The sequence below is a fragment of the Mustela erminea genome, chromosome 13 (assembly GCF_009829155.1).
Source record: "Mustela erminea isolate mMusErm1 chromosome 13, mMusErm1.Pri, whole genome shotgun sequence".
NCBI classification, from domain to species: domain Eukaryota; kingdom Metazoa; phylum Chordata; class Mammalia; order Carnivora; family Mustelidae; genus Mustela; species Mustela erminea.
Genome location: NC_045626.1, coordinates 40,667,558 through 40,680,380, shown reverse-complemented (window position 1 = coordinate 40,680,380; position 12,823 = coordinate 40,667,558).

The following is a 12,823-nucleotide window of genomic DNA, read 5'->3' as shown; positions in this document are numbered from 1 at the left end:
AAAATACAATATTTGAACAACTTAATTATCCATATGGACCTAAATGACACACACAAAAACACTAGCTACTGTGGCAACCTCAGAATGTACTTCCTTTTCAATTCTGAGAAGCACTAGAATATCTCATTTTTTAACAATTTCAAATAATGAAATGTTGACTGCACCGATCTGAGAAGTTTTCTATAGAACTCTCAGCACCGTAACCACTTAGGAACAAAAAACATAGAAACTAAGGAGCATCCTAGGGAGACAGATTGAGGTATGAACTTGAGCTACTTCAGCCCCATGCTCTCCCCCAACAATTTCTATGGCTCTGGGCCAGTTCTTTAATCTCTGACCTTGGTTTCCTGAATCTATAAAATAAACATAGCAACATGTCAGAATTAAATTCTAACTATCCAACATGTACTCAGTAATGTTAGTTTTCTTCCTTCCCTTCCTCTCCCAATCATCTTAACCATTACAGATGCAAATTATAATCAGTTGCCTCTAGACAGAACAGCTACAACAGAAAATGCCACATGTTTATGACAGAGATGTAAGATGTTATATATCCAAAACTCTGTATCTCTTAATAAATCATTAAAATTTCTATCAATGGGCATTCAGTATAAACATAGAGATCTTTTTCTTTAATAGTGTCAATGCATCTTTATTTTGACTTTATTTTTTCACATTTTTATTTAAATTCCAGGTAGTTGACATCTATGTAATATTGGTTTCAGGAGTAGAATTTAGTGATTCATCACTTACCTATAACACCCAGATCTCATCATAACATAGGCCCTCCCTAGTGCCCATCACCCATCTAACCCATTCCCCACCCACCTCCCTAAACAGAGAGATCTGTCAGTGTTTTTCTACCTTTCCTCTCGGAATTCATAAGACAGCAGTAAGAAATATTAAAAACAAAATATAGATATAAAATCTTGAAGCTTCATTTTCAGTGAGACCAGGAGACACATGTGTGTGTGACAAGGTGCGGTGACAGACGTAAGTGATCCCCTATGATTTGCTGGTGCCCGTGGCTTTGTGTCACTCCTCCATCTCTGCATGCAGATTAGACTTGTGATTTGCATATAGCCAGTGGAATATGGCAAAGGCCATGGGGCATCACTGCCATGATTGGGTTGCTCTATGTAAGTCTCTGGCTTGGACTGGAGGGAGACAAGCAAGCACCTGTGTTGAGGAAGCCCACCAGGCAAGGACATGGAGTGGCTTTGAGCATTTGCATGGCCTGAAGGTCCTGAGGACAATCTATAAAGACAATAGCCAGTCAAAAGTGGAGGCCCTCAATTCTACAGCTATAAGGAAATGAATTCTGCCAACAACCTGAAAGAGCTTGGAAGCGGTTCTTCCATAGCAAACCTCCAGATGAGCCCACAGGCCAGCTAACATCTTGATTACAACCTCATGAGACCTGAGCACAGGACCTAGCTAGGCTGGGCTCAGCTCCTGCCCCAAGGAATCAAGATAACAAACGTGTGGTTGTAAGCCACTAAATTTGTGGTAATTTCTACATAACAGTAGAAAATGATCATACAAAAATAATTCTCAGACAACAAAATAATACAAGGACTAGTAAAATCAGTGAATTGGTGAATTGGGACCAGTGCAATCAAATAGAAACCTTCTGAGGAATAAAAGAAGCAGGGAGTTGAAAAGTGAGTGGGGGGAAACTTCAGAAGGTACCCATTAAAAAACACATTCTTTGAAAGTGAGACCTAGAAAAAAAGAAAGGAAGGAAGGAAGGAGGGAAGAAAGAAAGAGGAAGGGGGGCAGGGGAAGAAGGAAGAAAGAAAAGGAAAAGAAAAAAAGTGAGAGCTCATGCTAAACTACAAAAGCTTCAGAATTTGTTCTCAAATATTGTATGGAATCTGGGGTAAGTAGTTACCATTGAGGACCTAGGCTGGTTTACAGATAGAATCAAAGAATGCACGATTATAGAAGGCATGGCACAGATGAGCCATAATTGCAAGAAGATGAAAAGAGGAAGAGGATCTTCACTGAGGATACAATTGTGCCCTCTCCTTCCCAGGAGCCTCCTCAACTAGCTAATTTAATAAGTTACGTTTTATTTAACGCTAATGTAATTTACTCTTCCCAGAAAGGAAAAGCATCATGAAATGCATTGAGAGGAGCAGGGATATCTTAGGTTAATAAAAGGAATTTGATCAAGGATCACCATAGGGTATGATGTAGAGCATAACATTATTATTTGACACATAGTATATCTTAATCCTTGTGCCAAGCCATTCAGGTGATGAATCATTCAAATAGATTTTTTTTGTTTGTTTAGCTTGGACGCTTAGGGATAAGATGCCAAATAGCAATGAAGGTCAAGCTTCTAAGTGGGAACCTGCTAGTTTATGACCCTCAATGTATTTTTTGTAGAATCCAGGCATTAAGGACACTCAGCTCACTGTGAGGGCCTCCACAGTACCACAGATGAGAGCTTCTAGTAAGTGATGAAGCTGGGAATTTAAACCCAATTCTGACTTTAGGTCTGCTAATACCGAATAACCAAACAAATGCTCACTTCTCCTGAATGCTCACTCAAGGCCAGGCCACCGGGCCTAAGCATAGTGCGTGTACGGGCAGGTTAATCTTCAGAGCAGTCCAGGAAGGTGGGTACTGGTATGGGAACTCTCTTCTCTTCTCTGATTGAATCCCACTGGTGGACTCTCAACTTTATTCAGAGTGAAATCTCTGACAAAAAATCTATGAATTGTATGTCTCTTCCAAAAACTACTTTACAAAATTCTTCTGAGAAATTTCAAAGTGCAGAAAATTATGCCAACTTGCTGTGTAGTATTGTTATTAAGGAATAGAAAGAAACCTGCCAGTTAAAACGTCCTTGAATAAAGAATAAAGTACTGTATTTGGTACCATTGCCCATTATCTCAGTCTCAAGGTTCGTAGTGAAATTAGTAAAATACATAACTCTCCTTGGGTGAGGGTGGAATTCCTATTGACTCCTCAAAATACGGGAACTCTGAACATGCCTTGATTTTAGAGGGGAGAAGTCTTCTCACCAACAGAGGCATGAGTGTGGGCAATATCTGCATGTTTAGTATTATTTTAGGGGGAAAGTAAAGAGCAGGGAAAAAGCCACTTATTTTGGTCTCTACGCTGAATTCTTAACTTCATTAATTATAAAATATAATTTTAGAAAATAGCCCATAACCCAAAACTGGGATTTTCACCTAATGTTGTCAAGGTATGAAAAATAAATTAATTTTCTCATAGAAACCATCTCAAATACATTTATTTGATTCATGTTTGGAATAAGCAGCAGCAGCAGGAAGAAAGCACTTATAAATATCTATGCACCACACATGAATTGCACTGAACTTTTATGGCATATGAAATAAAGCATTTGGTTTTAAAGAGAGAGAGGAGAAGGAAAAAAAAAAAAAGAAAATAAGACCATATTAACTATGAATTTGGGTACAGGTGATGTAATTAATAATAGATAAAATGCATTAATAATCATTGTATCATACACTAGCCACATTGATGCCTTCCTAAAATATCAGAAACATATTATTTAGACACATAAATAATCCCAAAGGGAAAAGCTCTCTAGTAAAACAGTTTGACAAATGTCATCTCTTTTTATATAAACTAAAACATCAGTACACAGAATGGAGATGAATTTTAATTAATAATAAATTTAGATATATTGCCATTTTATTTCCTTGAGATCTTTGCAGATTAAAATCTGCTTAATCATCAAGATCATTCTGAGTATTTATTTAGTAGGCTCCTTGGAGCAGGACTATTTACATCTTTTACCTTTCTTACCAGCACATAAAATTACAGAGCTGCTGGCATATAGATGAAAAGAAATCTAGACAGTAGAATATAGAAGGCCAAGCAATGATGTAAGATTAGGAAGGACAAGCAGGCTCTGTTTAAAAGGCATTTTTTTTCAAGCACTATAACCAGAACAGATTGACTTGGGGTGGAGACAAAACCTCAAGGGAATGTAAATCGGCCAGAAGGCAAACACGGGATCTGAACAGACCAGGCTCACATTGTAAAGACATGTCAGAAAAGTCAGATTCCCATTGTTAGAAGAACAAGAGGCCAAATGCTGATGTTAGCAGTTTAGGTTCTCAAAAAGACTTGCTAGTTCATGCGTATTTATGTCTTCTCTGTGATAGTCCAAAGTCACTCACACAGACGCCTCCCCTGAGATGCGCAAATGAAGGGATCTGCCAAGTAGCAAAGCTGGGATGAACTCAGTTCTGATTCTGGGAGGCAGTAAATAGAAGACACCAAGTGGGGCGGGGGCGGGGGTGACAAGGAGGAGATGGAGCAGGAAGAGGAGAAGAAATGAAGAAAAAGAAACTGAGGTGGAAAATAAAACTTATAAAAGAAGATACTGTAGTGAAGAAGAAGAGGAAGAAGAGAGAGAAGAGGAAGAAGAAAACTTTTTATATATGCTAACTCGTTTCTCGTTATGGCATAGTCATCGTTAGAACTCATTCCCTCCAACAGGCTAACCTTATTCAATGAAGATCCGAAACCACTCTCATAGCCACAGAACCCTGAAGGACGGGGCTCCCCGCTGGCCTCCCCACCCCACCTCCTCTCACTCTTCTTCTCTTCCTCTCCAGGTCAGCTGCACGAGCTTTATGGGATATACCAAGCAAAGTCCTACCTCAGGGCTTTTGTGTTAGCTCTTTCTTTTCCCCAAAATGTTCTCTCCCTCCCCTGCCCTCATAGCAGCATGATGTGCTTACTCTCTTCCTACAGGTTTTTTTGCTCAAATTCCACCCTCCTGTAAGGACTTTCTGCAGCCACTCTTAATAAAATAAAATCTCCCATAATTCTCTCTTATTGTCTTATTTCTCTATTGTTTATTACAGTATGACATTTTACACATATTTGTGCATTTGTTCATTTTCTGTCTTCCCTCCCTTCTTGGAATGCAATTGTTGTATTTTATTCACTGCTGTGTCCTGATTTTTTATATCTATTTATTTTTAAGAGAGAGAGATGGGAGGGGCAGAGGGAGGCAAAATCTTCATAGCAGGCTCCACACACAGCGAGGAGCCTAACACCAGTCTTGATCTTAAAACCCTGAGATCATGACCTGAACCGAAATTGAGTTGGGTACTTAACTGACTGAGCCACCCAGGAGCCCCCACTGCTATATCTTTAGCACCTAGAATTACACTTAGCATGTGGTAGATGACCAAGAAGTAATTGTCAATGACTGACTGACTCACTTACTGAAGAACCTAGTTTTAGACAATAAACTTAAGCACAGAGAGATTAAAAAGCTTCTCCAGGTTACTTGACAAATTCAATATTTTTCGCATGCCAGGCCCAACAGTTTTTGTACCTATTTAGAACAACAGAAATTCTATTCAAATTTGGAAGTTCTGTTTCGTTTGTGTATACCCATGGGTTTTTTTGGTTTTTTTTTTTGTTGTTGTTGTTGTTGTTCTCTTTAGAGCATTGTTCTTATGTTTTCTTAGTCTCATCTATCAAGATAATAGTCTTACTCTATTGTCACATATTTGGTATGTGTGTTGGTGTGTAGATTGGAGATAGGAAATTAGACTAATTGGCTGTCTGAGATAATTTATTTCAATAATTTGAATTGATTTAAATTCTTAGATCACTAAGCAAATCTGTTCAGAAAGATGAGCTAGAGGAGCACACAAGTTTTTCAAGAGTTGGCAAATACAGTGAAAACAAATGGGAGACACCTTGGCTCTCAAGATCTCAGGAACAGAGACCTGGCACTTTGATCCCCAATTGCTGGAAGTAGCATAAACTCCTTGGAGCTCAGACATAATAGAAGAGTGAGGGAGAACCCTAATTTTAATCTGACTCATAAAATTTACATTTTATTTCATTTCTGCCCCATTCCTCTGAATGGGGTGTAGAGGAAGACAAAAGACAAATCATGAAAAAATACTGACATTTTCTACATCTGAATTTGTAATCATGGATATTATTTGTAGCCTAAGTAAACACATATATAACAGAATTCCTTTGAAATGATACATGATCTTTCTGAGTCAAGAGGGTATGGGGGAGAGAGCACCCCCTGTAAAGAATACAGTTTGAGCATTGGACTGGAAAGGGTATTGCTGTTTCACTCAGAGACACATTGCCCTGGTGGGTCAGATGCGTCCAGCTTCACCAAGTCAGAATCACAGAACAGAAATGTGACTAACCTGGTTTGAGTCCAATAAAATTACATCACTTTTTTCTTTTTTTCCTCTTCTCATGCCTCATATACTTGAGCCATTTTCTTGCCTCTCCCCAAGTAATCTTATATAATTATGTATTTGCTTAACCTGTCTGTGATGATCCATATTAAGAAAAGAAAACAAATTTCAATTAGAAATTGAAACTAGGAATTTCTGTGAAATTGCCCTTTAGCTTGGAACCTGTCACATCACATCAGGGCAACTTGCACAGTCTGTGAGCCAGAATGCCAGTCTCAGCAGAACTCTGTAAACAGTAACATAACTCCACAGACTCCAATTTACTTCTATCAGGAAGTAAACCTACTAAAGTTTGAATGTAAATCTTTTAATAAATGAAATGTCAGTACAGTAATGTCACACCAGCATATAATTCCCTTCATGTACTTTGAAAAGAAAAAAATGAAATCTGCAAATTTTGTGGGAACTTAGTAACAAATATTCAGGTTTCTTCTGGAGTCATATTACATCTATTAGCTTCCCCAACTGTAAACTATGGGCTCATATCCACAGTGCAGATCTACCTCCCACTGCGGTTGCATCGTACACAGGAGACAGAGAACAATTATAGAAGAGAAAGGTCGCAGGTATTTCTGCCAGCGTTTGGTTTTTTCCAAATTGGCTCCCAAAGATCCTTCTGCTCTTGAAGTCAAATGGAACATCAGGCTTCTGGGGCACAGCCCACGTGTTTGTGCTGCCCAAGTGTCTTTTCCTGTTTGTGCTCAAGCACGGGGGAGGCAGGTGTGACTGAACAGTGTGTCCTCCACTCTGGTACAGATAGCTGAAAATGCACCATGGACCCTGGGAGCTGGGAGGCACCGGCAGAACACCAAGTCTCTTCTACCTCGAGGACTCATGGAACTTACCTCGCCCATGGAACACTGCAAAACCAGTTTATCTTGAAGGGAAGTATTTCTTTTATCATTGTTGCAATGTGGTGAATCGCAGGAAACCTGAGACCTACCCTCAACAAAGGTTTAAGTGCACAGTATAGTACTGTTAACTATAAGCACATTGTTATGTTTTCATCTTGCATGACAAACTATCCACATTGAACAGCAACCCTCTGGTTCCTCCCCACCCCCACTCGACCCCAGCCAACCACCATTCTGCTTGCTGATCAGTGGTTGCCAGGAGCAGAGGGAATGGGAAAATGGGAGTAAGCAGCTTCAAGGGTTTTCTTTTTGGAAACTGAAGGATGGAAATGTTCTGGTTGTACAATGTTCTGAATGAATGCCACTGAATTGTGCACTTTAAAATGGCTCTAGGAGTGGGGTGCCTGGGTGGCTCAGTGAGTTAAAGCCTCTGCCTTCAGCTCAGGTCATGATCCCAGGGTCCTGAAATGGAGTCCCGCATCAGGCTCTCTGCTCAGCAGGGAGTCTGCTTCCCTTCCTCTCTCTCTGCCTGCCTCTCTGCCTACTTGTGATCTCTGTATGTCAAATAAATAAATAAAATCTTTAAAAATAAAATAAAATAAAAATAAAAATAAAATAAAATGAAATGGCTCCAGGTGAACACCTGGCTGACTGGGTGGGTGCAGCATCTGACTCCATCTCAGGGTTGTATACTCGATCCCCACGTTGGGTGTGGAGAGCACTTAAAAATCAAATCGTTAAAATTGTTTAAATAGGTGAACTTCATGTTATGTGAATTTTACCATAATTAAAGGGAAAAATAGTAAAGGGAAAACAAAAGTTCTAAGGCTCAAATGGATGGAATAAAAATAAGCTATCAGAATAGTGAGACCTGCTAACTTAATCTGGATCCTGTTTAAGTCACTGACATTTTATTTTCTGTCCATATAGCCAATTCTAATCCTAATACAAAAGCCTTAAAGAAACTGTAGAACTAGGATTAACCCTTTAAAAAGAATTAAATATGTTTGTTGTAGAAAACGAACACAAAATACAAATCCACCATAATTCCACTGTCAGTAAAGAATCTGTTCAGAATATATATATATATATACATTCTTCCCTAAAAAAAGATTAGATATTATAGTATATGCAACTACATAATTTTATTGCCTATATACCTGACCTTTATATATCTTTCCCTATCACAGGCAGTGTTCTACATGCTATAAACATAGTAACTCATATAGTCATGTCAGCAACCCCTTGAGTTTGGTATTGTCATTTTGCTTTTAAAGATGAGAAAACTCAGACTAAGAAAGGGAATAAGTAGCATCTCTAAAGCTATAGAGATAGTGAGTGGCAGAGCGAGGATTCACACGTGAACAGTCTAACTCTAGACCAGACATGTCCCTTCTCAACCTCTGTGAGCCAGTATTTCAGAGTCAATTCTGCTGTATGCTTGGAATTCACTGAATGTTTTGATATCAGAAACAAAAATTCAATGAACATTTTTAAAGACAAATATTTAGAAATAAAAATAATAATCACAATAAAATTTCCTGAAATTGAAAGTATTGTCCAAGTTACACTATAATTTAAACTTTTGATACAACTTGCACATTTTTGAAATGGTCAGCTTTACCTTTGTGGGAAAGCACGCACGCACACACACACACATACACACACACACACACACTTGGGGAAAAAATTCGCCATGAAATAAACAGCACCATAATTTAATTGTGAACAAAGCTTGAAGGTCACATATTCTGTAAGTGACAGAACAAAGACTGGAATATCTCTTGCTTTTTTTTTTTTTTCTTGAACTCATAATGTTTCCACTTGACTACACTGCTCTAGGTGAGAATGCTATAATAGCATTTTATTTCTGGAACACTATACAGTTACAACTACCTTCCAATACTTCTTACCCAATGACAGTCTGGTAGATGGAAAGATACTATGATTTCTATCCATTAGATATCCATTAATATTAATATTAATATCCATTAGATACTAATGATATCTATCTGGATATCATTTGTAAAGATGTGCCCCCAAACTATGATTTCCCCCCAAACAGTTTAATATGTATGATCTTGACAGCCTGGTAATGACCGATTCTCTAAAATATTCCCTAGGAGGGGTGCCTGGATGGCTCAGTTGGTTGTGTCTGCCTTCAGCTCAAGCCATGATTTCAGGATCCTGGGATCAAGCCCACATCAGTCTCCCTGCTCAGTAGAAAGACTGCTTCTCCCTCTCCCTTCCCCCCGCTTGTGTTCCCTCTCTTGCTGTGTCTCTGTCAAATAAATAAATAAAATATTTTAAAGATAAATTAAAATAAAATAAAAAATTCTCCAGGAATACAATGAAGACATTATCAAGGATCTATTTTCATGCCAGCCTTAAGCACAATTTTATAACATCATCATTTTGGAACCATTTAATCTCTAAATATAGTAAAGACACGATAACAAGTTAACAGTTTTATTACAACCTGTATCTGCAACTATTACTTTACACATCCAATTGTTGCTTATTTTAACCTGCCTTGTTTCTTTAAAAGAGAAGTAACTTCTTTTAATAGCAGACTTAAAGTTTTGTTAAAAATGCTACAACCCCAACCTCACTGCATTTTAGAGAGTTCACTGCTTCCTTATAAAAATATGAAAAAACAATCTGTACATTTACATTAAAAATTCAAGAATATTTACTGGAAAAAAATGAGAGCAATTTTCACATTGAAATAGCATAATTTCCCCCTCACACATATAAGGAAAGATGAATACCACGTTATAAATGTTTACATTAAACATAAGAAGACTTTAAAAGGAAAAGTACCCTTTGAAAGGCCTAAGTCTCAAAATCTACATTTCAGAGAAAAATTAGAAAATGGGAAATGTGGCACCAAGTAAATAATGCAGACACACACCTAATTGAACCTTCTCTCTCAATGCCCAGAGGGCTCCGTAAGGGAACAAGCATTCCCCATGAATGCCGGGTTTGTTCCACACAGCCAGTTCAGGCCCATCCTGTAAATGCCTGCGGGCACACCACGCAGTCAGCTCTTCCCTTGATTCCACACTCCAAATAAGGTGAGGCAGGAAGAAAGGGGAAGTGATAGTTCACCCAAATCAAATGGGAGCCTCCACTGGCCTGAAAAGAAGAAAAAAGGAGGGCCTGGCCTAGGAAAATTTAGGTAGCAAATAATATTTACTACCACTCCTGTCCCTTTGTTGGCTTCTCGTCTTGCCCTTGAAGGCCTGGATTTTCATGTTGCTAACTGTCCAAATACCCTACTTGGGCCTGCATTCTCCCTAAGTCCCCCGTGTTTCCAAATGACTTCTCGGTCTTTTTCTTTACTGTATTCAAAATTTCTATTTCTTCTGTTACATGAAAAAATCCCTGTAAGAAGGCAATCGCATAAAAACTAGTTCAAATTAAAAGGTGATTGACAGCCTGGAGCATTTGGCCACCTAAGTGTTATCGACAATATTGGGAGAGAGATTAAAGGGGACTGATAAGAGAGCTGGATTTCTTTGAATCACACCAATGCCAGTGGAAACCAGGCAGTGAATAGGGAAGTGGTATTTTATCATGTCCAGGCTCAAATTAGAACACAGTACGTGACGATGGGCCTTAGGATGGTCATGCCCCCACTCAGTCCCTTCAGTAAGATTTGTGCTCCCATGCCAGCTTCTTTTATCCCCTCAAATCTGTCCAACAGAATATGGTTATCCAGCTCTAAATTTTTAAAATGTCAGTAGATAGGAGAGAAAAAGAAAATGGTGATAGAATCCTTTTACCAGAATTGGGTTTTAAGAAGATTTCAGTATTAGCTCCAAGAAAAGCATTTCATCTCTGGAACCCTGCCACCGGGAGTCAGGCAGCCCTAGCTGTAACAGCCTTCCCAGTTTGCTCCTAATTTGTGCTTGCAGAGTCAATCTGCGAAGCAAAGCTACTGTTCCACCTAGTTTCCTCTCTCCTTTCCACTGAAACCAGCGATGTTTAATTAGCTTTCTACAGTTTTAAAGAAATTACATGAATGTACATGAACTATTTCCTGATGTGCTCAGCTCTGCAGCACAGAAGACCTAAGTATGAGAGGCTCTCTCTTTCTAAAACCCTGGACTCCCATTTTGGAGTCCCATACCCAACCTTATGTTACCATCTTCCCCTTTGGTTTTCATTTTATTTTATACATGGCATTGAGTAATAGTTTTATATAAGCATATATTTACATTGTGTGTTTGTGTGTGTGTGTGTGTGTGTGTGTGTTTACCCTTATAGCATTCCTATGAAAATTTCTGGAAGCTGAAATGGCATGAAGCAAAGAAGCAATTACCATTCATTTACATGGAAAATTTCTGTGTGTTTCCAGACCCCAAAATTAACTTCCCTTTGGCTTTTCTGGTACCTTAAGACATATCTTACTGAGGGATACACAAAATAAATGGAAATAAAACATAGATCCTCACAGGCACCAATTCAGAGCTCTGTCAGCTGGATGTGGAGAAGCAGAGGACAGTTGGGAAGGTGGGGGTTGGTGGGGTCCTGCTGCCCTGGGTGGGGGGGAAGTGTTGCCTCTGTAAGGGCTCACTGCAGGACAACTGGTAAATGCTATTTTCACTTTTTATCTTTTTTCACATAAGCAAAAATTTTCTTCATCTTTAAGTTAGCAAAAACAGGTATTAATGCAGGTCTTTCGTGAAACACAAAATTTTGAAAAGTGGGAGATACCACTGTCTGTCTCTTCTCCCTCTCTGTCTCTGTATAGAGAAAGAGAAAGTCAGGTAAGCCTATATTCATACTGAACTTTGCCACTACATGGGCTAGGTCACAAATTCTGACTCAAAGTCAAATAAAGAGTTTCAGGGGCTTGGTGGAGGGGTAAGTCCCAAAAAGCTGCAAAATTTTTAAGTTAATATTGTCTTGTCTTCCAAAATTTTCTTCAATTGGTGATACTTCATATTTCTTGTCTACTTTTAAGCTAACACTTGAAGTGAGTATATAATAATGTGATATTAGATTCATCATAAAATTAGGTATTAATTATTTTAAGTTTAAACACCATTGCTTTGGGATATTTTGCAAGTTCTTCCAAGGACCGTATCGCTGAACAAATTTTAGACCCATTATACTTTAAGCAACATTATGGAAGATATTAAATTGCACCAAGGGGTTCTTTTGATTCTTTACAATATTTTAAAATATTTATCTACCTTAATAAGGAGGAATTTGTGTGAAAATGGTAGTGAATAGAAATGCACACTCATCTCCGAACTCTGATCGGGTCTGTTTCTTCAGAATATGGGGCATGACACGATCCACCTAAGGATAACATATTTTAATTGCAAATAACTGCGATTGAGAGAAAATAAAATGCCATATGTGCTAAACCTGCAAATAAAAATATGCAAGTACAATATTAAAAACAAGAAAAGTAACTCTTTCCTCAGCATAATTTTCATTACTGCAAGTTATCAATAGTAGTCCTGAATCTCAGGGAAAAAGATGTCAAGACCTGTGATTACAATCTCAATAGATCTTTGGCATTTTTCATTAAAATGCCGACAATAATTCTCTGTATAGTGAATATAGTTATTTCTTGAAAATAAGGAAACTCAGATATATTCCTCATAATAATCCTTTTGCAAACCATAAAGCACACATTCAAAAGCATAAAAACAACACAATTTTTTGGTCTACACTTCCCTGGTGTAGTTTAACACC